At 41.2% G+C, this 23,238-nt stretch overlaps 1 protein-coding gene across 3 annotated transcripts in view; it reads right to left on the bottom strand.

Moving 5' to 3' along the window:
• Positions 1-23,238, bottom strand: part of LOC145995247 (protein Wnt-5b-like) — a 966,808-nt gene that overhangs the window by 507,547 nt on the left and 436,023 nt on the right. For 2 of the 3 annotated variants that reach the window (XM_083131817.1, XM_083131826.1), the window contains exon 4: positions 5,544-5,647. The gene's annotated coding sequence lies outside the window, so the exon portion shown is untranslated. Of the gene's footprint in view, positions 1-5,543; positions 5,648-23,238 lie in introns of those variants that run through there. The other variant, XM_083131834.1, reaches the window with a different exon arrangement.

Raw genomic sequence — 23,238 nt, 5'->3', positions numbered from 1 at the left:
CGAAGCGATATTCCTCTCGGTTGAATAGTTATCGTCATTTAAAAGTGTGAAGTGATACATTGTTTACATCTCACGCGGCCGCCATTACATTTGCACTCGTGACCATAAGGTCGCTTCTGATTGGTTATGCTACGAAAAATGCTACGGAAATAGAGCCGCTTCTATCCTTGAGAAATGCCACGAAATATGCCATAGCATCTGAAATGCCATAACATTTCTCATTTTACACGGTAGCTATAAATGTTAAGGAAGATGCTAAGTTAAATGCTTTCGTCTAAAGCGGGCCTAACACGTGTCAAACCGTTGAAAGAATCCAGTAACTGTGTTATCTTGCAAACTTTTGTTTAGGCTAATATTGTGTTCTCGATTATCAGTAGTTAAGAATTTATTTTTATATGAATGGAAGGTACAGCCAGGCACGTATCCAGAGGGGGGGCTTAGGGGGCTCGAGCCCCCCCCGAAAGTTTTAGGTTTACACTAGATAAAATGAGGTTTTGGTTTCTTGTGGTGTGAAATAAAATAATGTGACAATAATTTAAGGAGAGAAATAATTATCGAGGGAAGACGGAGAATGTTCCGTAACCCTGTTATTGATAATAGCACGTATCCAAGATGGGGCACAGGAGGCTCGCCCCTCTCCCCAGGAAATTTTTCAGTTTACTTTAGATAAAATTAGGTTTTTGGCTTCTTGAATAATGTGAAAATAATGTAAGGAGAGAAATAATTATCAAGGCAAGACGGAGCATGCTTTATACCCCTGTTATTGTTAATAGCACGTATCCAAGGTGGGGATGAGGTAGCTCGAGCCCCCCTCTCCCCTCAGTAAATTTACACTAGATAAAATTAGATTTTTGGCGTCTTGAATAATGTGAAGATAATAAGTTCATAAATCTCAGAGAAATAATTATCGAGACAAGACGGAGTGTGTTCTATAACCTTATTATTGTCAATAGCACGTATCCAAAATGGGAATCAGGAGGCTCGAGCCCCTTCAGGATTTTCTTTTCTGTTTACACTAGATAAAATTAGGATTTTGGCTTCTTGAATAATGTGATGATAATTTGGGAGAAATAATTATCGAGACAAGACGGAGAATGTTCTATAACCCTGTTATTGTTAATATAACGTATCCAAGGTGGGGTTGAGGTGGCTCGAGGCCCCCACAGAATTTTTTTATATTTTACACTAGATAAAATTAGGTTTTTGGCTTTTTGAAAAATGTGACGATGATTTAAGGAGATAGACAATTATCGAGGCAAGACGGAGAATGTTCTATAACCCTGTTGTTGATAATATTGCACGTAAACTTTTCTTGCGCTTTCGGTCTTGTCGCAGCGCACTTGAGCACTATGTAGAGCAGGCATGTCAAACACGCGGCCCGCGGGCCGCATGCGGGCCTCGATATATTTTTGTGCGGCCCCTTTGCTATTACCTGTTTTTAAGTAGTAGAGCCTTCAGATGTAGTAGTTGCTAAAATATCTGTGTTATTATATAACACGATGTGACATTTCACACGTTTTCCTCTTGGACACGATATACCAGTCGGTAGGTGAAAAAAGGTGGTCGTGTTGCATTATTGGGGTGGAATTGGAATTAAAAATTCTGGGTGCGTCAGCATTAAGGCTATTTTGCACCCGTCACATTATACGGGGTCCAGCCCCTTATCGTTACACACAACAACTCTAACGTTGCAGAACTAAAATCATAAAATATTAAAATCTTCTGACTTTCGTTAAAAGCTGAGGCTGTAAAGGAGCACTCAGCACAAATAAGGACAAACACAGGACAACACAAACAAAATTATACTGGCCATGAAGCCAGTCGCCAGTGCCTCGTTAGTCTGCAGTCCAGGGTGTACTACGTGGAAGTGAGGTTGACTATTGGGTGCACTACGTGGAAGGAGCACCCCTTACACCCCTTATTGGGGTGGTTGACGAATGTAGTGTAGTCGGAGTTGATAGCTAAACACTCAAAACCTTTTGCCGAAGGCGAGTTTATTAAACGGTGTTTGGTAAAAGCTGCTGATATAGTTAATCCCGCAAGTGTAAAAGCTTTTCAAGGCATTTCACTATCCCGCAACACGGTTGCTGAAAGAGTAACCGAACTGGCCTGTGATTTGAGAGATCAAATTAAAATAAAAGTGTCAAATTTCATTGCTTATTCCATCGCTTGTGTTGAGAGTACAGACATCGGTGGTGTAGCTCACTTAGCTGTGTTTCTTCGTGCTTGTGATGAGGAGTTGAACATTTTCGAGGAGCTATTGGACATTGTACCGTTGCATGACACTACTACCGGTGAGGATATATTTATTGCTGTTCGTGAACTTTTGGGGAAGTATGATTTACCTTTGTCAAAGTTATCCTGTGTAGCTACGGATGATGCCCCTTCAACTTCATAAGATCCCGTGGCTTAACCGGCGACAATTTTCTGCTTTCTTAGCAGATTTAGAAAGCGAATATTCTGGAGTGCCTTACTACACAGAAGTGCGCTTGGCTATCGTGTTCTACGGTTCTTGAAAGATTCTGGAACTTGAAAGATGAAATATGCCAATTTTTGGAAATGAAAGAACAAGACACCAGCCTTTTTTCGCAACCAACGTGGTTACAAGATCTTTCCTTTCTTGTTGATATAACGAAACACTTGTCAGATTTAAATTTGAAACTGCAAGGAAAAGATCAATTAATCATCAACATGAATGATCAAGTCAAAAACATTCGAGCGTTAGTTATTGCTTTGGGAAAAACAGTTAAGAAACGAAGACTTTACGCAGTTTCTAAATTGTTCTAAATACAGATCAAGTTCAAAGGACCCTGTTTTGTACAAAAAGTACGCCGAAAAAATTCAGCTTTTGAATACTGAATTCGGGAAAAGGTTCCACGATGTTCGTTCTTTCGAAGACAAGATCTCCTTGTTTTCAGCCCTGTTTACGACTGACGTAGGAAAAGTGGCAGCACATTTGCAGATGGAAGTAATTGAAATTCAGTGAGACTCAACTTTGAAACAAAAGTACAGCGAAGTGTGTATCCCTGACTTCTACAAGTACTTGCCTGCACGTTTTCCAGAGACCCGCACATTTGCGTGTGGAATAATTTCATGTTCGGTAGCACTTACCAGTGTGAAAAACTTTACTCATTCATGAAAGGAAACAAGTCACCAACGAGATCCAGATTATCAGACGTTCATCTTAGCTGTGTTCCGAAAGTAGCTGCTCTAAATAACATGTCGCCTGATATTGATAAGTTGGTGGCAGAAAAAAGATGCCAGCTGTCAGGCAAGAAGCAATGATCAAGTTTCAATGAATGTTCAATATACTTTATTAAGTGTGATGTTAGTCATTCCTTAAAATAAAGTATTAAAGATAATTGAATTTTTTTCCTTGCGGCCCGCCCTATCTAACACTACTGACTATTTGGCCCAGTTCAGATTTTGAGTTTGACATGCCTGATGTAGAGACTTGTCAGCATTTGGAAGCTGCACAACAAAGGTAGCGCCACATGTAGGGCGATTCGTTGTAATTTCTAATCGCTGGAAGGCGGGAGAGGGTACGTTCTTGAATGAGAGGAGTCAACTACTGGCAATATTAACGAATCGTTTTATCTGCGGAATGTTCTAGAATATAATGAGGATATAAATACGCGGATTCAATTTTTCGGTTGATCTGTACAAACAATCGGTTAATGAGATTTCAGAGGTAAGTGTGAGAATTCATACAGTCGTACTTCGAGGTGACAATAAAAGTGGCCTAATAAGGGAGATTTCACACCGTGTCGCCTGAAGATTAGGTTTGTGAGGCCTTTTGTGTCGCTACGGTGTGAAACGTTGCTGTTGATTGGCTCATTCCAATCGACATGTATCGCATGTCCCTTCGGTCTGAAACCTTCCTAAGTCTTGAAAATGCAAGTCACAAGGATGGAAAATTAGGGCCTTGTTAAGGTTAGGTGTGAAGGCAGGCAGACGACAGCACCCTAAAGGATCATATCCAAACCTGCAGGAAGAACGCATCTTACTTCAATCTCCAATACGGAATGATAAAAATTTCTGGTGAGTTGATTTTAAAAAATGTGTCCGAGATAAATAGAGGCGTCCCCAGGATTTTCGGAAGGGAGAGGTTACGCATACTATTTTTGGGGTCAGTTCTGATTTGGCCATTTTTTTCCTGTCTTTGACGTTCCTCCTTTTTATTTTTTATTTTTTATTTTTTTTTATTTTTTTTTATTATAAGGAATACTGGGTCAAATGGGGTTATGAACTCACCAACCCTCCCTTGGGCACGTCACTGGAGATAAATGAGTAAGCATTTGATCATACTGGGAGACGAAACATTAGATGTGTTGGGAACGGAAGGGTTTTCACTGTGCAGTAATTGTTTCGTGATCCACCTGTATTCGAGGAGACTTCCTTTGTTTCGTGCCGATATATGACAAGACAGCGGAAGCTGTGACAGGAATTTTTGAACACTTGTGGGTGCTAAGGCCTGAATCTGAACAATTTGGTGGGTTTCGGCTTTTATAAGAGCTGCAAACATGGGAGGACAAGACACGTTAGTGGTGTTCAGACTCGAATCAGAGAAAAATATTCGAGAGCTGTCTGCGTCCAGTTCGCAGCCCACAATTTGAATCTCGTGTTGTCGAGTGGATTGTCCATCCCGTGCATGTGTAACAGCTTCGTAAAAACACTCAAAGACACCATAGATGTTTTTATGTCTGATGAAAAGAAATGGACAAACACACATACTGAGATGGTTCCGGCACACAATGTTAATCCATGGAAACAGAGGAGTCGAGTGGTAAAAAATGTTCCGATTTCACGTTCTGATTAAAATGACAGCCTTACAGTGGCGACGATTTAAGGGATAGTTGCTCCCCATTTTTATTTTCTTGCCTCAACATTATGGCCTCAATGTTAAGCCTTGTCTACCAAGAAAAAGTAAACTTTCCTTGCAACGCCCTCCGCACCCCCCCCCTTGTTTTGGAACCCAATTGCCACCACTGGTCTTGAACATACAATTGTGAGGTTCTTACTATACCCCTTAAAAAATGGTGTTGAGCCCCCCCCGAAAGAAATTCCTGGATACGTGCCTGGGTACAGCTCATATTGACAACCCCCTTCACCCAACCCTTCCACTTCCATTAAGAAAGGACGATCAGTGTAGACCATTCGCTATTCGCTTTAAGAACAAACTCAATGAAAGCAAATACACCTGGCTATTCAGATATTCTATTGGTTGTTCCAAGGACAGTTGTGCAGAAAACTTGCGCGTAGGAATATAGTGCATGTGATGAATCCATATCACTCAATGTAACTGCTATTTTTCAGTTATGGAACCTAATGTTACGAGCTGTACAGTTACGATCAATGTATTCATGGGCAAAATAACCCAAGAACTAACACATAGGAAAGGAACTATATCTCAGAAGTCGCATGGTTTTGTTTACATTAACTCCATTCTTACAATGGACGGAGAATAGAACGGTATAAAAATGGCATCCCCTCGAGGGTCCGGTAGCTGCATAATGGTGGTCATTAGGTCGTGAATAGCTTACCTGCTGTTCTGGGGCCTCTCCGCCAGTCTTCCACTCGGTACGTGAAATCAGATAAGAGGCTCGGAAGATCCAACGATTTTGGGTGGAGCTGGCAAAGGCCTGATCTAAAAAGAAAGAAAAAAGTTTTGATAAAAGATAACGTGCGGGGGAGAAAAAAATACAATAAACAGGGCTAAAGGAGAGCATTTCTGTACTTATCAGATAATATAAAAGAACTTATTCGAGAGGGAAAGTCACGTAAGTGGAGGAAGCTCTCATCATTTCCTTTCCGCTCTCAGGCCTCGTCATAGGATGCCAAGCTGTGGAATATAAGGGTGCGTACGGGGTGAAATGCCCCCCCAAAATCCCCAACATCCTATAATACTCCCCTAAATTTTATGCAACGCCCTCCTAAATCTTCACCAAAGTTCCATTTATGGATATTTAGGCACAAAAATATCATCTTTACACAAAACGGCCTTACACCACCCAGAAAAATCTGGATAAACCGCTGAATTAGGCAATTTGAATTAATGAATTAATTTGTTGGGTGCGTCGGCACATTAGGCCATTTTGCACCCTTCAATGTACATGGCGAAATGTACCCTTATCTAAAATTCTTATTGAAAATGTTAAAAGAAGGGGTGTAAAAAGTCCCTTGGGATAAGATGCAACACAGCACATTAAAAATCAAGAATTTTCTAAAAAAAAACTTCTTCACAGACAGTGGAAGATACCAACATTGGATAAAACACTGTCGGCATCTCCCAACAGGGATGAAAAACAGATTGGAAGATTAAAAGTCTGCCTGAGGAAAGCACTATCAAAGAATCAACAAGAATATGCCTAATTCTTAAAAGGACATTACAAACACGACACATCGGAGGGTCCAGCCCTTGCAGCAAGTGGCTATGCGTTAGACGGCTGTGTCCGATATGCAGTCGAGTAAGGACATATTAAGAGAACACCCATGCCCTGGCCGAGACTTGAACTAAGAAACTTTCCGAAACAATATCGTGAATAGAACACTCAACGCTTTCGGTCAGCGGAACGGCTCAAAAGTTCGTGCTGTGGGGTTGAAATACTGTGGAAATAGCAACTCTTCGTTGCGTTTGACAAATATTGGCCCATCTTCTCTCCAGTGTTGCTTTTTCCTTTGGGCGGATGCCCACTCCGTGGCGTATTTATGATTTAATATCTGGAGGTAGGCTTTTTATTGTGGAGGGGGCGATGTAAATTTGTATATGTTATCCGTCAGTATACTAAACTATTGTCTGGTCGTTCGGTTCCAAGTATCTTAGAAAATTGCTTATAACTAGGGATGGACGATATCGGAAATTTGATATCGCGATATATATCGTCAAGAAAATATCGTCACAGCGATACGATATTTTTTCCGTATCGAGATATCGGCTATATAGTCTCCACGATAAATATCACCAAATATCGTGACGATATATCGCCAACATGATATATATCGCCAAATATCATGACGATATACCGTCAACACGATATAATATCCAGATATCGTGACGATATATCGCCAACACGAAATATATATCTCCAGATATCATGACGATATATCGCCAACACAATATATATATATCGCCAAATATCGTGACGATATATCGCCAAATATCGTGACGATATATCGCCAAATATCGTAACGGTATATCGCCTACATCGCCAAATATCGTGACGATATATCGCCAACACGATATATATCGCCAAATATCGTGACGATATACCGTCAACACGATATAATATAAAGATATCGTGACGATATATATCGCCAACACGATATATATCGCCAAATATCGTCACGGTATATCGCCTACATCGCCAAATATCGTGACGATATATCGCCAACACGATATAATATCTCCAGATATCGTGACGATATATCGCCAACACGATATAATATCTCCAGATATCGTGACGATATATCGCCAACACGACCCATACAGCACACTAAGTTTCACACATTTCAGAAATATTACAATATTTCATGTATGTTTCTAACATTCTGGTTTCGCGTTGACTTTACAGAAAGCATCAGATGAAGTTCCAGTTTTGTTTCTGAAACATTGCAATGTTATAGTTTCATTGTATAGTTTCTGCAACGTCTAATTTTTCTTTCATCTCTGAGAAATGTTTCAGAGACATTTCCGCAACGTTGGATTCGGTCATCATGCATGCGTGGCGGCCATCTTGGACATTTTCTGCGGCGGCCATGTTGTTACCTTCAACGCTGACCGGGAGTTGTGCACATCTTATGAAGAATAATGTTGTTTATTGAGTGGTAAGTTGAATATTATTAATGCCAAAGTGTGTTTAATTGTGTTATTCTTATGCACGCTATATATTTAATCTGTGTTGTGTAAGATGTGTGAAAAAGTGAGTGGAAACAAGGCAGTTCAAGCCAGTGTTTAAAGAAGTATTTTGTTTTGTTTGTTTAATTAAAATATGTGGACGTAAAGAAGCACTGAACTTCTCCACCTCATGAAACTATAATCGCGAGAAATAAGTTGCCTGCGTTGTGTGTAGTGAAAAAGTGAATGGTCTAGACGCAAAGTATTTTCCTGCATGTTTTTACTGTTAAAAATAGCTATATAGTTTTCGTTTACGGTATATGACCCCCCCCCCCCTAAATTTTGCACAAAATTTGTCCTCTTCTTTTTAAAAAATGTTGTTTCTCACTTCCCTGTGCGTAGTGAAGAGGCATAGAATACCACGTAAGTTGTTACGTTCAGAGCCTCTATCTAATACAAATTACGAATCAACTAATTTGTTCTGTGACATCGTTACGTAATGCAAGTCTACGACAGCACCACAGCCAGGGTCATACTTGTTAGATCAGCTCTCGATAGGCTGCACTGTCACGGTATCTAGTGACATGTGAAACGCAGTTCGATATAAATTATTTTTGTTTATTGATTCATTTTATACACAAACAAGAAAGTGTGAGGTTTGATTTTATTTTTGTGAATAAACTTGTATCCGAGCCAGACGTCGGGAGTTGGGAGATGGGGTTTTTCTTGAGTGACAGCCGCCGCCTAGAACATGACATATTTGCACCAACGCGGAGATAAGGAAAGATTATTTTCGCCGCTACCGGGCTCGAGTCGCAGCAGGCGTTCGAACCCATGTTCACGGATGACCAGGAGAACCAGCTGGAGCCCAACTCTGCAAGGATCCAGGACGCGTCGCTGACCGCGCCTTTCAAGACAATGGACAGAGGTCATTTCCATCCCCTGAGAAAGCGAAGCCAAGCCACTAGAGCGTCCTGTTCAACGGAAGAATTCGAATCTCTTATATATAGGCAGTACTATGATTCCAGACACAGTTTTTACCCGGATTTCACCGAGAGAGCATCTCCGCGCTACACTCTCGCGTGATTATTGTTTTGTGTCCGTGAACTTTGTTTCCTTACGTACTGTGAGCGACTTGCGGATAGGGAGTTACCAGTGTGCGCCTTATTTTGGTGAAGATTACGCGGTGATTTGTTTTTGCCAAGCGTGGACTACATAAGGATGGAGGGCTAAAGAAGATAGAGAAGGGGGGGCGTCGCTTCCCTGACGCCTGCAACGACGCCGAAGCCAGTCAGACGACGCCAAAACCAAACACTGCCCAAAGCCCGAAGGACGCTTTCAGATCGACGTCCCAACCAAAGCCCGAAGGACGTTTCCAGATCGACGTTCCAACCGAAGCTAGTTACCAGAGAAAGAGAGGGAAGGATGATACCAGAACGACGCCCAAACGAAGCCCGGCACCAGAGAGAGATGATTGCAGATCGACGTCCAATTGATGCCCGACACTAGAGATATTCCGAACCGGCGCGTGACCACGTACACCCGACGCTAGTGACAAGAGGAACGCCCGAGGTTCTGAGGGGGTGCAAGTACACCATATCGTCGCAATTATTCTTCGTCGCGATCGACCTCGGAGGACAATTTCGGCACAAAGGAACCGTGTGCAAGTCCCGCGTCCAGGAGAGATGAAGGACCACGCCATGTAGCAGAGTCTGGTACAGTATACTTCAGAGGGTCTCATGTACATGTAAACGTGCGTCGTTAGTATCAACACCGTACAGTTAACGCCGAAGTCTCACTTATTCGCAAAGTTACTCAGGAAACCCCGAACCTAACTTCCGTCTCTGACAATTTTTGGTATTGTAGTAAAAAAGGGTTATTTCATGTTCAGATGTGCTAATTTAATTGTCTGCATTCAGGGCTAGAAGCTCCATTTCATTTCTTTAATATTTAGTGTAAATTGTCAAAGTGTGCTCCATTTTTTGTGTAACCGACCGCCCCGTCGCGCCATTTAATTTGTCAATACTTGACTGATGAGTCCCTTTTAATTGTGGAAAGCGTAGTTGTTTTTATTGCAAGGTCGTGTGCGTGAAATAGTATTATTTGTTGCATAGTGGTTTTTAAGGTAATTTTTGCTCGCGCCGACGATTGATTAGTGTATTCCGGCAGCTGGAGCCAATTAAGTTTTTGCATCCCTATGTAATTGTGTAGTTGTTCTCATTGGACGAGAGAGGCTTATGTGTAATACCCCCGTCCGAGAAACTTGTAAAATGTCGTGCTTACGACTGGATGCATACGTACATTCGAACGAAAGATTTAACCACGCCGACCCAATTGTCTTAGTTAACCGCTTTCCGAGGGGTGGCACCTAAGTTAATTTAAAAGAGCACAGGAGCTGGCAGACAAAGGCCCTAAATTCACATCAAGGTTTAAAACTAAAGAGAAATGATGTGTTAATGAGTTCCGCGATTTGTATCTATACTTCACATGTAAAAATACCTCATGTGTGTGAAAGAGAGATAGAGTGAATGTTGTGAGAGTGAGGAGGCTTTGTAAACAGTTGTTGGTTGCAATATTTTTTTTGTTGTTACAATATATATTCACTTTTTTACCGTTCGTCAGTGTTGTTATTTGACGTTTTTCAGGTACCAGATATTATGCTATTAGTGTTTTATGATTGTTCGAATCTACATATCAAAGGTAAACAAAACAGTGTAACTTTTCAAGGTATTAATCTCCGCCTCGCAATAGTATGACAATAAACGACCGTCTCAGTACCGAACTTGATAACTGGACCGTGAGTCACGACCGGTTCCCCGTACACATAACGACGTTTGGCCCCGTGCCGGGGTATGATTGACACGTCATATCGGGGACCGTGAGTGCACTCGTTACATTTTGGCGCCCGAACAGGGACGGCAACTTTTGTCATGTCTTTCCAGGAAAGCCAGGTTGCGAGAGCGGTAGAAATTTCATTGTTGTATACGTCACGCATAAAATTCTTGTGTTAGGTTCCTGGTTATTTGTGTGTTTTTCGTTTTGTATTTCGAGGGTTATTTTGATGTATTTGTCGTAGGTTCACGTGTAAGGACACGTTTTTGGGCGTAATTGGTAACAATAGGGCAGATATTTTTTCGGCGAAAGCAGCAAGGGCAGCTGCATAGGGCATTTTTTATGTACTTTTCGTGTACTTTTTTTTTGGTTGCTGGCATAATTTTTGGCATCAGGCTGAGTTGCGGGATAAGGGATTCCCGGCGGACCTCCTTTTTCTTTTTATGTATCGATTTGTAATTCACATTTTGTGTGAGCTCGCGTAAGTTTGCGTAACTGTTCCAAAGTGCGACAGAAAATCGAGCAGATATTTAGCGAAAGGCCTTCATGAGATTAAGAAATCGTCGTATAGACTGTTTGAACAAGAGTGACGTCATGATGGTTTGCGAGGCTTGTGGAAAGGAATTTGCTGACTCCGAAATCGACAGGGAGGGAGCCAGACCGGTTTGTCTTCAGTGCAAGGGCCCGTTGGAAATGGAAAGGGAGATACCAAGTGCCCAAGGGGGTACATCGTCACGTGCGGACAGCGACCACAGCAAGGAAGAAGATGACGTAGGAAGTGGCAGTGGTGCCAACCAATTTCAGCTGGTTCTCCAGATGCTCCAGGGAATGCAGACCGAGATGCGGACCAACATCCAGGGATTGCAGGCTGAAATGCAAGGAGTCCAAACCAACATCCAGGGGTTGGAAACCAGGGTCCAGACGAACATCCAGGGGTTGGAGACCAGGATGCAGACCGACGTACGAGGGATGGAAGAACGTCTCCAAGGGACGGTTCGCGCCTCCGGAGAAGAAGTGACGCAACAGCTCCTTCAGACGATCCAAGAATCCGAGGCTCGAATCGAATCCAGGATCGCCAGGACCGACGCTCGCATCAATGAACAGGAAGCCAAGGTGGCAACACTGGCGCAGAGCGTAAGTGAGCAGGAAGGAGCTTTGCAACACATCGGCCAACAATGTGCACAGCTGGAGTCAGCCTGTAATCGGAGCAACGATGCCCTCGAGCGACAGGTACGGCGAGCAGCGAGTCTAGCGGAAGGGAATTCCGAAAAAATAAAGGAAATAGAGGACAAACTGGAACGACTAAACGTAGCCGACGTTCCGGGATCATCGCGAGAGCCAGCAGCCATGACGTCATCGCAGCCAGCTGCGGTCCCCTCGTCTTCAAGGCGCGCGAGTGACGCAAGACCGACTACGCTTGTCAACGGGGGAAGCGAAGTGGAACCTGGACTACATTATCCATCGCCGCGACCGTTCGAAGCCCAAACTTCAAACCGGGAAGATATACGGTTTGAACCAGCACCGACGAGAAGGGCTCTGTTCCCGCCGGAATATAAGAAACATTTCAAGAAGTTCTCCGGGGCCGACAGGATTTTGCCGTCTGCCTTCATCGAGGAATTTGAAGCAACAGCGCGGGAGTTAGGACTTGCGGATGGGGAGCGATTACTCGTGCTGAAAGGCCTAATGCAAGATCGGGCAAAGAACTGGCTGGATCGGAATGAAAGACACTTCCATTCATACTCGGCGTTTAGGGAAGCGTTCTTGACACACTTTCAGCGCCCCATGCAAGTGGAAAGGATGCTTATCCAACTGAGGAACGAGAGGTACGACAGGAACGGGGGACTCACTTTTGCACAATATTTCTGGCGTAAATTCAATGAGTTCCAGGCTCTACAGCCACAGATGACCACGTCGGAGATAATTGCGGCCCTAATTTATCATTACCCGCAAGAGATAAGACGGCATCTCAACGGGGCGTGCGTTTTCGATGCAGAAGCCATGTCGCTCACGCTCGAGAACCTAAACCAGTGCGAAGAAGAACGCGAGAGGACGCGGAGTGACAGATGGAACAAAAGGAGACGACCGGAGGATGAAGGAAGCCGAGGAAACAAGCACCCACGCGTCCATTTCGTCCAGAGGAGGTACGATGGGCAGCAACGCGCTCCAGGAGCCGAAGTTCGCCAGTTTCGAGATGATCCGCCTTCGCCACGACAGAGACGCCAGTATCGGGGGCAGAGACGTCGAGGTGGTCAGACTCGCAGTTCGCCGGGTCACCATGGCAACAGCGGCGACAGCAACTTTTACAACGGGCGAGTGAACAATGGTTATTATCAACGTCACCCCGACAGTAGACCGGAGAGCCCGCGTTCTGACAACGGGCACACAAGGCGCAGCCCGCTGAGGGTTCAAAGGAGCCCGACGCGAAACGCGAACGGGCCGAATCCCAGCAACACGTCTCCACAGCCGGGGCCGTCAGGTCGTCAGCGCCGAAGGGAGGAATGGGATGGCGAAACATGGTTAAGCGACATCGCGCCATTTTAGAAGTATAAAATAACCTTGCGCCATACCCAGAGTGTATAAAATGTATATTTATTATGTAAATTGGAGGTATCATTTATATCATGTGTTTTGTGTTATCGAACTGGTTTACTTTTCTTGTACAGGGTGTTAAAAAATTTGTAGTCAAAATTTCATGCCCCTGAGTAGTAAAAAATTTTATTCGCCTACAGAATTTTTTGATCGCAAGGAGGGCGAGATGTCACGGTATCTAGTGACATGTGAAACGCAGTTCGATATAAATTATTTTTGTTTATTGATTCATTTTATGCACAAACAAGAAAGTGTGAGGTTTGATTTTATTTTTGTGAATAAACTTGTATCCGAGCCAGACGTCGGGAGTTGGGAGATGGGGTTTTTCTTGAGTGACAGCCGCCGCCTAGAACATGACATATTTGCACCAACGCGGAGATAAGGAAAGATTATTTTCGCCGCTACCGGGCTCGAGTCGCAGCAGGCGTTCGAACCCATGTTCACGGATGACCAGGAGAACCAGCTGGAGCCCAACTCTGCAAGGATCCAGGACGCGTCGCTGACCGCGCCTTTCAAGACAATGGACAGAGGTCATTTCCATCCCCTGAGAAAGCGAAGCCAAGCCACTAGAGCGTCCTGTTCAACGGAAGAATTCGAATCTCTTATATATAGGCAGTACTATGATTCCAGACACAGTTTTTACCCGGATTTCACCGAGAGAGCATCTCCGCGCTACACTCTCGCGTGATTATTGTTTTGTGTCCGTGAACTTTGTTTCCTTACGTACTGTGAGCGACTTGCGGATAGGGAGTTACCAGTGTGCGCCTTATTTTGGTGAAGATTACGCGGTGATTTGTTTTTGCCAAGCGTGGACTACATAAGGATGGAGGGCTAAAGAAGATAGAGAAGGGGGGGCGTCGCTTCCCTGACGCCTGCAACGACGCCGAAGCCAGTCAGACGACGCCAAAACCAAACACTGCCCAAAGCCCGAAGGACGCTTTCAGATCGACGTCCCAACCAAAGCCCGAAGGACGTTTCCAGATCGACGTTCCAACCGAAGCTAGTTACCAGAGAAAGAGAGGGAAGGATGATACCAGAACGACGCCCAAACGAAGCCCGGCACCAGAGAGAGATGATTGCAGATCGACGTCCAATTGATGCCCGACACTAGAGATATTCCGAACCGGCGCGTGACCACGTACACCCGACGCTAGTGACAAGAGGAACGCCCGAGGTTCTGAGGGGGTGCAAGTACACCATATCGTCGCAATTATTCTTCGTCGCGATCGACCTCGGAGGACAATTTCGGCACAAAGGAACCGTGTGCAAGTCCCGCGTCCAGGAGAGATGAAGGACCACGCCATGTAGCAGAGTCTGGTACAGTATACTTCAGAGGGTCTCATGTACATGTAAACGTGCGTCGTTAGTATCAACACCGTACAGTTAACGCCGAAGTCTCACTTATTCGCAAAGTTACTCAGGAAACCCCGAACCTAACTTCCGTCTCTGACAATTTTTGGTATTGTAGTAAAAAAGGGTTATTTCATGTTCAGATGTGCTAATTTAATTGTCTGCATTCAGGGCTAGAAGCTCCATTTCATTTCTTTAATATTTAGTGTAAATTGTCAAAGTGTGCTCCATTTTTTGTGTAACCGACCGCCCCGTCGCGCCATTTAATTTGTCAATACTTGACTGATGAGTCCCTTTTAATTGTGGAAAGCGTAGTTGTTTTTATTGCAAGGTCGTGTGCGTGAAATAGTATTATTTGTTGCATAGTGGTTTTTAAGGTAATTTTTGCTCGCGCCGACGATTGATTAGTGTATTCCGGCAGCTGGAGCCAATTAAGTTTTTGCATCCCTATGTAATTGTGTAGTTGTTCTCATTGGACGAGAGAGGCTTATGTGTAATACCCCCGTCCGAGAAACTTGTAAAATGTCGTGCTTACGACTGGATGCATACGTACATTCGAACGAAAGATTTAACCACGCCGACCCAATTGTCTTAGTTAACCGCTTTCCGAGGGGTGGCACCTAAGTTAATTTAAAAGAGCACAGGAGCTGGCAGACAAAGGCCCTAAATTCACATCAAGGTTTAAAACTAAAGAGAAATGATGTGTTAATGAGTTCCGCGATTTGTATCTATACTTCACATGTAAAAATACCTCATGTGTGTGAAAGAGAGATAGAGTGAATGTTGTGAGAGTGAGGAGGCTTTGTAAACAGTTGTTGGTTGCAATATTTTTTTTGTTGTTACAATATATATTCACTTTTTTACCGTTCGTCAGTGTTGTTATTTGACGTTTTTCAGGTACCAGATATTATGCTATTAGTGTTTTATGATTGTTCGAATCTACATATCAAAGGTAAACAAAACAGTGTAACTTTTCAAGGTATTAATCTCCGCCTCGCAATAGTATGACAATAAACGACCGTCTCAGTACCGAACTTGATAACTGGACCGTGAGTCACGACCGGTTCCCCGTACACATAACGACGTTTGGCCCCGTGCCGGGGTATGATTGACACGTCATTTCGGGGACCGTGAGTGCACTCGTTACAGCACAAGCTATCAAGAATAAAACTATCCTATTAAAAAACCTTTAATAATAGCTAAAATGAACGTAGCATCAAAATTCTGTTTACAATGAAGTGCAATTATAAACAAAACAAACATGATACTGGCTTTAAAAAAACACAGCCCTCTGAAAGTGACAGTATGCCATGACTAGACAGTGTATATTATTAAAAAAATGACTAGCTATGCCAGACTATCAAGCTAGTGTTTATATAAGTATTTTGACCTGTCTCATTATCCACTATAATGTGAGAAATTCTTGTTATGAAATACATGTAAAATCAGAAGAGATTTTGTTGTATACTTTCATTTTTTCATGCTGCTTATTAGGTTAGGTAGATAATGTGCAAAGCTAGCTTGTCCAATATTTCCAGCCATCAATCACCACATGGGTAATATTTTGTGTGACAAAACTAAATTCCTAATTATATTTCTCTCTTGATCACTTGTTAGGTTAGTCACTTATGTTAATTATCTCTCTTTTTCTCTCTCATGTAGTCTTGTATAGTTTTGTTCCTCATGAGGCTTGTGATGCCCTCCATATACTATATTCATATTTTTTCGTAATTAGGTAGGTAGAATTATAGATTATTAACAAAAATAAAAGGTTAAAATGAAATTATGATGCTGCACGATTGCACAAGTTGCAGATATTGTATTTAACTTGACATGCTAAAAGAAAGATGAAACATGAAATTTTTTCTGCGGAATGCCGAGGAATTTTCTAAAAAAGTAGATGGAAACACTGATTTTCACTAATATTTTTAACGACTTGGATGTTACATAACATATTGAGCATTCACAAAAATCTTTATGCTAGTTCTGAGCAAATAATATGAAGTAAAAGCAATTTTTCTTGCCAAATTTGAATCTGTCTTACAGCATTCTCCGAGGTTACCTTTATAAAAAAAACTGAATTGTGCTAACATGAATAATGTAAATTCATGATGTTGCTTTGCACTTTTCTTCAATGGTAAGATGTTTATGACTCCAACAGTTAGTTTTTATGCAGATTTAGCAGTAATTAAGTATTCTATGGCTGATTTAAGATTAGTTTCTTTCGCAAGAATGATCATTTTTGGACAAAATTTGGATTTCAAGTTACAATAATTCAAAACTATGAAACAATACAAGTTCAATATACTAGATTTAGGTCATTTGTGGTTCAATTGTTATTATTAAGTTTCAAGAGGTAAATAATTGGTAATATTAGTTGTTTTTATGCTAAAAATCCATACAATCCTCATTTCTTCGTAATTAGGTAGGTAGAATTATGGATTAATGACAAAAATAAAATAAAAGGTTAACATATAATTATGATACTGCACGATTGCACAAGTTGCAGATGTTGTATTTAACTTGGCATGATAAAAGAAAGATGAAACATGAAATTTTCATTTCTGCGGAATGCAGAGGAATTTTCTAAAAAAAGTAGATGGAAACACTGATTTTCACTAATATTAACGACTTGGATGTTACATAACATATTGAGCATTCACTAAAAATCGTTTTGCTAGTTCTGAGCAAATAATATGAAGTAAAAGCATTTTTTTTGCCAAAATTCAATCGGTTTTACAGCATTCTCCAAGGTTACTTTTATAAATAAAAAAACTGAATGGTGTGGACATGAAGAATGTAAATTCTTGATGTTGCTTTGCAATTTTCTTCACGGCTGAGATGTTAATTTTACTTGTGCAAAATATTGTTTTTTGAAATGAAAATTCTGACCAGAATTGATATTATGACATTATTTCCTTTCAGGAAAAAATGAATGTTACTGCACTCCAACAAGAGGTTATAGCGGAGAACCTGCAATGAAATACTTCTTAACAGAACAGAAGCAATTGTATTTTGACAAATTTCGACAAATAAAGAATATATTTTATGAAAAAATATTATTTTTACGTATAATAATTTTTCTTTGAAGTGATGCATGTCCAATTTTTGGAGTTGAATGGTGACATGGGTAGTGTCTGATCACTCGCTGGTGTAAAAAAAATGTATCAAAGTATGCTTATTTATATTTATTTGGTTCTTTGAATTGACGTTTTAAGTCCACTTTATGCACAAATAGGCTAATCGGGACTGGACCTACAATTCAAAATGGGATCCGTATCACTGCAATGTGCCTCTACCAGAGTTTCGAACCAGAAATCCCTTCATTACAAGGAGCTTAATTCAATTTCTCAGTGTATTCTGAAACTTACCAACCCATCCTAAACACCAAAACAACGTTGAAAGTCAAACATGGGTGAAATATAAATGATTAAAAAGTAATAGAAATGAGAACCTTTGAAGTAATAATTCAATGGAAATTGCTCACAAGTAACATTAAGAGAATTAATTTTTCTAACTAGTAACCACAACCTCTGATACACACTGCACATTTAATATTATAGAGAATGTCAAAACTTTTCATTGATTTATAAATTTTTAGTTATTATTCAATTATATTATTCGTATTGTTACTGCCTAAAAATTGCTAAACTTTAGCTTGTCTCCACTTTGCACTTGTGAATTGATATTTATTTCCCAGTTGTGGTTACTGGTTCATTTACTGAATTTATTTTATGGTCAAAGTGTATCTACATTTCTCCAATTATGTAAGTATATAGCATATTATTACATTCATTTTGAATTTTTATTTGAGATACGTAAAAGGTGAGAATGTCACATAGTAAATTTTAGTATCCGAAAGTTATATTTGAAGACATATGCTCAATTTGTGATGTTTGAAATTAATTTGGAATATTGCTGTGTAATTCTGAAAGTTCGAACACCATATAGGTTGAAAACCATACATGTGGAACATGTATTCTGTCCAGGAAAAATGTTTTCATTCATACAGAGACATTAGAGTAGAATTTTCAGATGACCGTGACTCATAGAATCATGAATGAATTTCATACAACACTAAAATGCTTCCAGCCTCTCATCTATTAGTAGAGGGGACGGGAGCATTATGCTGATCACATCACTCAAATCCCACCTTCTTTGTGACAGGGTGCAACAAACCACGGAGAGCTTATTGCATGTAAAACTTTACACACATTTGAAGGTAGTTTAGGATTTGGTGGCGAATACGAGTATTTTTTTCTTTTTTTAGTCGTAACTGTTGTCTGGTGTGAATGAATGTGTATTTCGTACTTTTATGCACTTTTTTCCCCTCGAGAATAATTGTAGCAATTGAGATACGTGGTCATTTGAGGAGAGGTAAAATAAATATAATTAAATATCATTCCTAATTAGGTATCAAACATTGTGAATTTTATTTTCAGGAAATGATTTACAAATAAATATTGAAATAAAGGGGCTTAACCCCAATAGGCCCCCTTAAATATTTCACTCGTGAACACAGTACTGATTCCATTCAATATAACCGTAATGTAAAATTATATCACTGTAATGTAGCTGAAATATCACAAAACCTTACGGAAATGTATTTGTAATGTTACACTGACATGTTTCTGCAATGTTACATTGACACGTTTCTGTAATGTTGCACTGATATGTTTCTGTAACATTACGAATGTTATGTTAGATTTGCGGACATTTTTACATTGCTGAAACATACCTGAAACATCACAGTAATGTTTCGCAATGTTGCTGCAATGTTACAATGTTTCACGAGTTACGTATCCGTAACATATCTGAAACCATGTTGTGCTGTATGGGGATATATATCGCCAAATATCATGACGATATACCGTCAACACGATGTATATCGCCAAATATCGTAACGGTATATCGCCTACATCGCCAAATATCGTGACGATATATCGCCAACACGATATGTATCGCCAAATACCGTCACGATATATCGCCAACACGATATATATATAGTCAAAATATCGTGACGATATATCGTCTAGATGATATCGCCTGGACGATATTTTTTTCAATATCGCGATATATCATCTGGACGATACATCGCCCAACACTATACTGAACGCAACTCCAACTGGCGGCTTTGAAACAGCGAATCAGCGATCAGTTGAATTTTCTTCGACTGAGATCGGGCATTTTCGAGTCACAAGGTACCGAAAGTTGTTCGCGGGACAAAACAAATGAGCGTTGGGTCCACCACATGTTGCCGAACTAACTGTAAAGGAGAGAAAGAGTCTTCTCGGGCAACGGTATTGTCGGCACCAGAAATCATCAGAGGTTAATGTTCCACGCACACGCGGTCCTGAACGATGAAGTTTCCGGAAGGACCACACGCAGGTCGGAATGCAAGCGGACACACAGCCATATAAAGACAACTTGCACAAACAGAAGTACGCTTGGCAACGTTGTTTCAGGAGAGCGATGTGATCAATTCAGCTTTACTTCGCAACACATGCACAAAGAGAGATTTTGAAATAATAACACCGAAAACTTGACCGACTTCGCACACTGAGACCCGGGTAAGCACGGAAAAATCCGGCAACAGAACTTCTCTGTCGTCTCCTTCTATTGAAATCAAATGGTGTAACACTTACTAAGAGGAACGTGCGGAACCGAAGCACGGAATTTCCGGCTAGAAGTCTGCAGGTTATCTTGACGTTTATCGCCCACTGAGACGTCGCAAGCGAAACTGTTCCGTTCTGTCGCCTCGCTTCCGGCGTCTCCGTGGGCGTCCAGCTTTAGACCGCACGGCCACAGAGAAGGACTCAGTTATACAGGGTAAGTCAAAATGATGGACTCGATTTCAGACATTTATTCTGTGAAATATAATAAACGAATGTTACTGTGAGACATGTGATAAGAAAGGTAAACTGTCAAAGTTTTTTTCAAACAAATCAGTGTTCTATGTGAACACCTCGCGTAACACGGCACACATCAAGCCGATAGTCTATCTCCTGCCAAACCTTGTGTAGCATGTTGCGGTCAATATCAGCAATGGCTGCTGTGATGCGGGCACGCAGGTCATCCAATGTTGTTGGAAGTGGTGGTACGTAAACATGATCCTTGACAAAACCCCACATGAAGAAATCACATGGGGCAAGTCGGTGGAAGGAGGTGGCCAATCAAGGGGAGGTCGATCCTATGGAGATGCACGGCCTATCCAACGTTGTTCCAATGCCCCATTGAGATGGTCCCGAACGCTGCCATGGTAATGCGCAGGGGCATCATCCAATTGGAGAATGAAATCTGTGCTATCCTCTGCAAGCTGTGGAAGGAGCCATAGTTGCAGCATATCAAGGAAAACAAGTCCTGTCACAGTACGTTGATGGAAGAAAAAGGGCCCATAAATCTTTGCATGGGAAATGGCACAAAAGGCATTCACTTTGGGAGAATCGCGTTCGTGTTCCACAAATTCATGGGGGTTAGGAGTTCCCCAAATCCTTACGTTGTGTCTATTCACTTTCTTTGAAAGGTGAAAAATTGCTTCATCACTGCAAATTAACCTCTCAGAGAACCCATCCGTTTCTATTAATGCTAGAAAATCAGCACAGAAGGACGCAAGCATAATCAGTGTCTTTTAAGGCTTGAACTAGTTGCAAGCGGTAGGGTTTCATTTGTAAACGTTTCCGCAGAAACCGCCAGACAGTTTTCTGTGGAAGTTGAAGTACTCTCGCTGCCCGGTAGGCGGACTTCTGTGGACTCCGCACGAAACATGTGCGCACTCGTTCCACTGTCTCTTCCCCAGTCGACGGACGGCCAGTCGAATTTCGTTTACAGATGCAGCCCGAATCTCTGAAATGTTCATACCACTTACGAATGGCCTTCCCCGTAGGTGGTTCTCTCCGATATTTGGTACAGAAACGGACCTTTTTTAATCCACAAGGCTGCACATTTTATCGATATGGAAATCTTTGATGACTGGACCATTTATGGACACAAATGATTTTTCAATTCTGTTTGTTACATACTGTAGTGAAGCATATACTGTATACTTTTCAGTTCAAATTTTCTTTGAGGATTTTTTTTTTTGCCGGGAATAGGCTATATTTTTTTTTAGGGGAAAATCTCCGGCATCCCCCCCGTTAATTCGCACACTATATTAAGGACAAAAATAGAATATGGTCACTAATCTGTTACTTTCGAAGAGTCCAAAAGCTTCTTGTTAGGTTCGAAAAATAACTTCCACACACACACACACACAATATCGTTGTAGATATCAGACATGTGAACTACTATTTCCTCCATTTTTTTTTCAAATGCAACTTCCTTTCATAGCCAGGTCCTCCTATTTCCTGGCTTTGTCACGATCGTCTTCTTGACGTAATCAACATGCTTGTTCTCTTTGAAAACAAATAACTCTTTTCCAGTAATTTTTTCTGTGTATTAAGAACTTGTATAACACGCTCTCACACATCTTTCTTCATGTACTTATAGCCGCTCCATTACTCTGCTTTGTTGTTCAGTTTTTATTATTTCAAGTTTGCATAGATTACTCAAATGCTGACTTGCTCTGTGTTCTTTGCAGGGTTGCAACTTCTACAGCAGAGATTGCGTTCTATTTATAAAAGTCACTAAGACGGTCAATTTCGGCTGCCGTCCAACTAAAGTTAAAAAGACATGACAGTTTTAAACATCTAAACTGTTGCTATTACATAGTTAATCGTACTTAACGTAATTTTAATAATTGAAGGGCTCGAATGTAAAACATGGTAAGTGACATTTTGGTCATTTTTGAGTTTCGAAATAAAATGTGCCATCCTTAAATTTTCGAGTGAAATTGCCATGTCTGCATTGGACTCAGCGAAGCCTTCTGAAATTGCTAAACACAACACGAAAACAATTTACTACAGTATAGCTTCTAATAACCTTTTATCTTAATGAGCTCAGAAATTACCAAAATGTCACCATGTTTTACATTCGAGCCCTTCATTTTTAAAAGAATGAATTTATGGATCACCCAACTGCAATTAATAATATTTTTCCATCTTTGTGCAAGATAAAATATTTAAATTTGAAAGTAGAAATGAGCCGATGCCGATGTATCGGTACCGGAAAGTATTGGTTGAAATTTGTTTACCGATACCGACCAATACTAGTACGGCATCTTTCATAGGCTCCGCAAAAATGCCTCTCGACACTTTCGTGGGTTATAATCCTGAAAATTATGCAAAATTAGATGTGTATCTTTATTTTGCACTAGTTTTATGTTAAAAAACTTAAATTTTTGATGACATAACATGTAATTAAATATTCTAATGTATTTTTTGCATATTTTAAAGCACAAATCTTGGTCAATTGATGCATAAAAAAATAACTACCTCTCTAGCCTTCTTAAACCCGAAGGTTCATGGCTGCAGCAACACAGGCCTTCCATCTGTCCCTATCCTGAGGAAGATCTATATACTCTCTTCCATCCCTACCAATTTCCTTTAGATCCATCTCAACGTTGTCCCTTCATCTTCGTCTTGGCCTTCCTACAGTTCTCTTACCATCAGGTTTCTCATCAAGAATCCTGTAAACTCTTCTTTACTCTCCCATTCGTGCCACATGGCCTGCCCACCTAAGTCTTCTTGATTTAATCA

Source organism: Lepisma saccharinum, chromosome 1, assembly GCF_977018435.1.
Source record: "Lepisma saccharinum chromosome 1, izLepSacc3.1, whole genome shotgun sequence".
NCBI classification, from domain to species: domain Eukaryota; kingdom Metazoa; phylum Arthropoda; class Insecta; order Zygentoma; family Lepismatidae; genus Lepisma; species Lepisma saccharinum.
The sequence above is the reverse complement of the archived record's forward strand: the minus strand, read 5'-3'. Positions and strand labels throughout refer to the sequence as shown.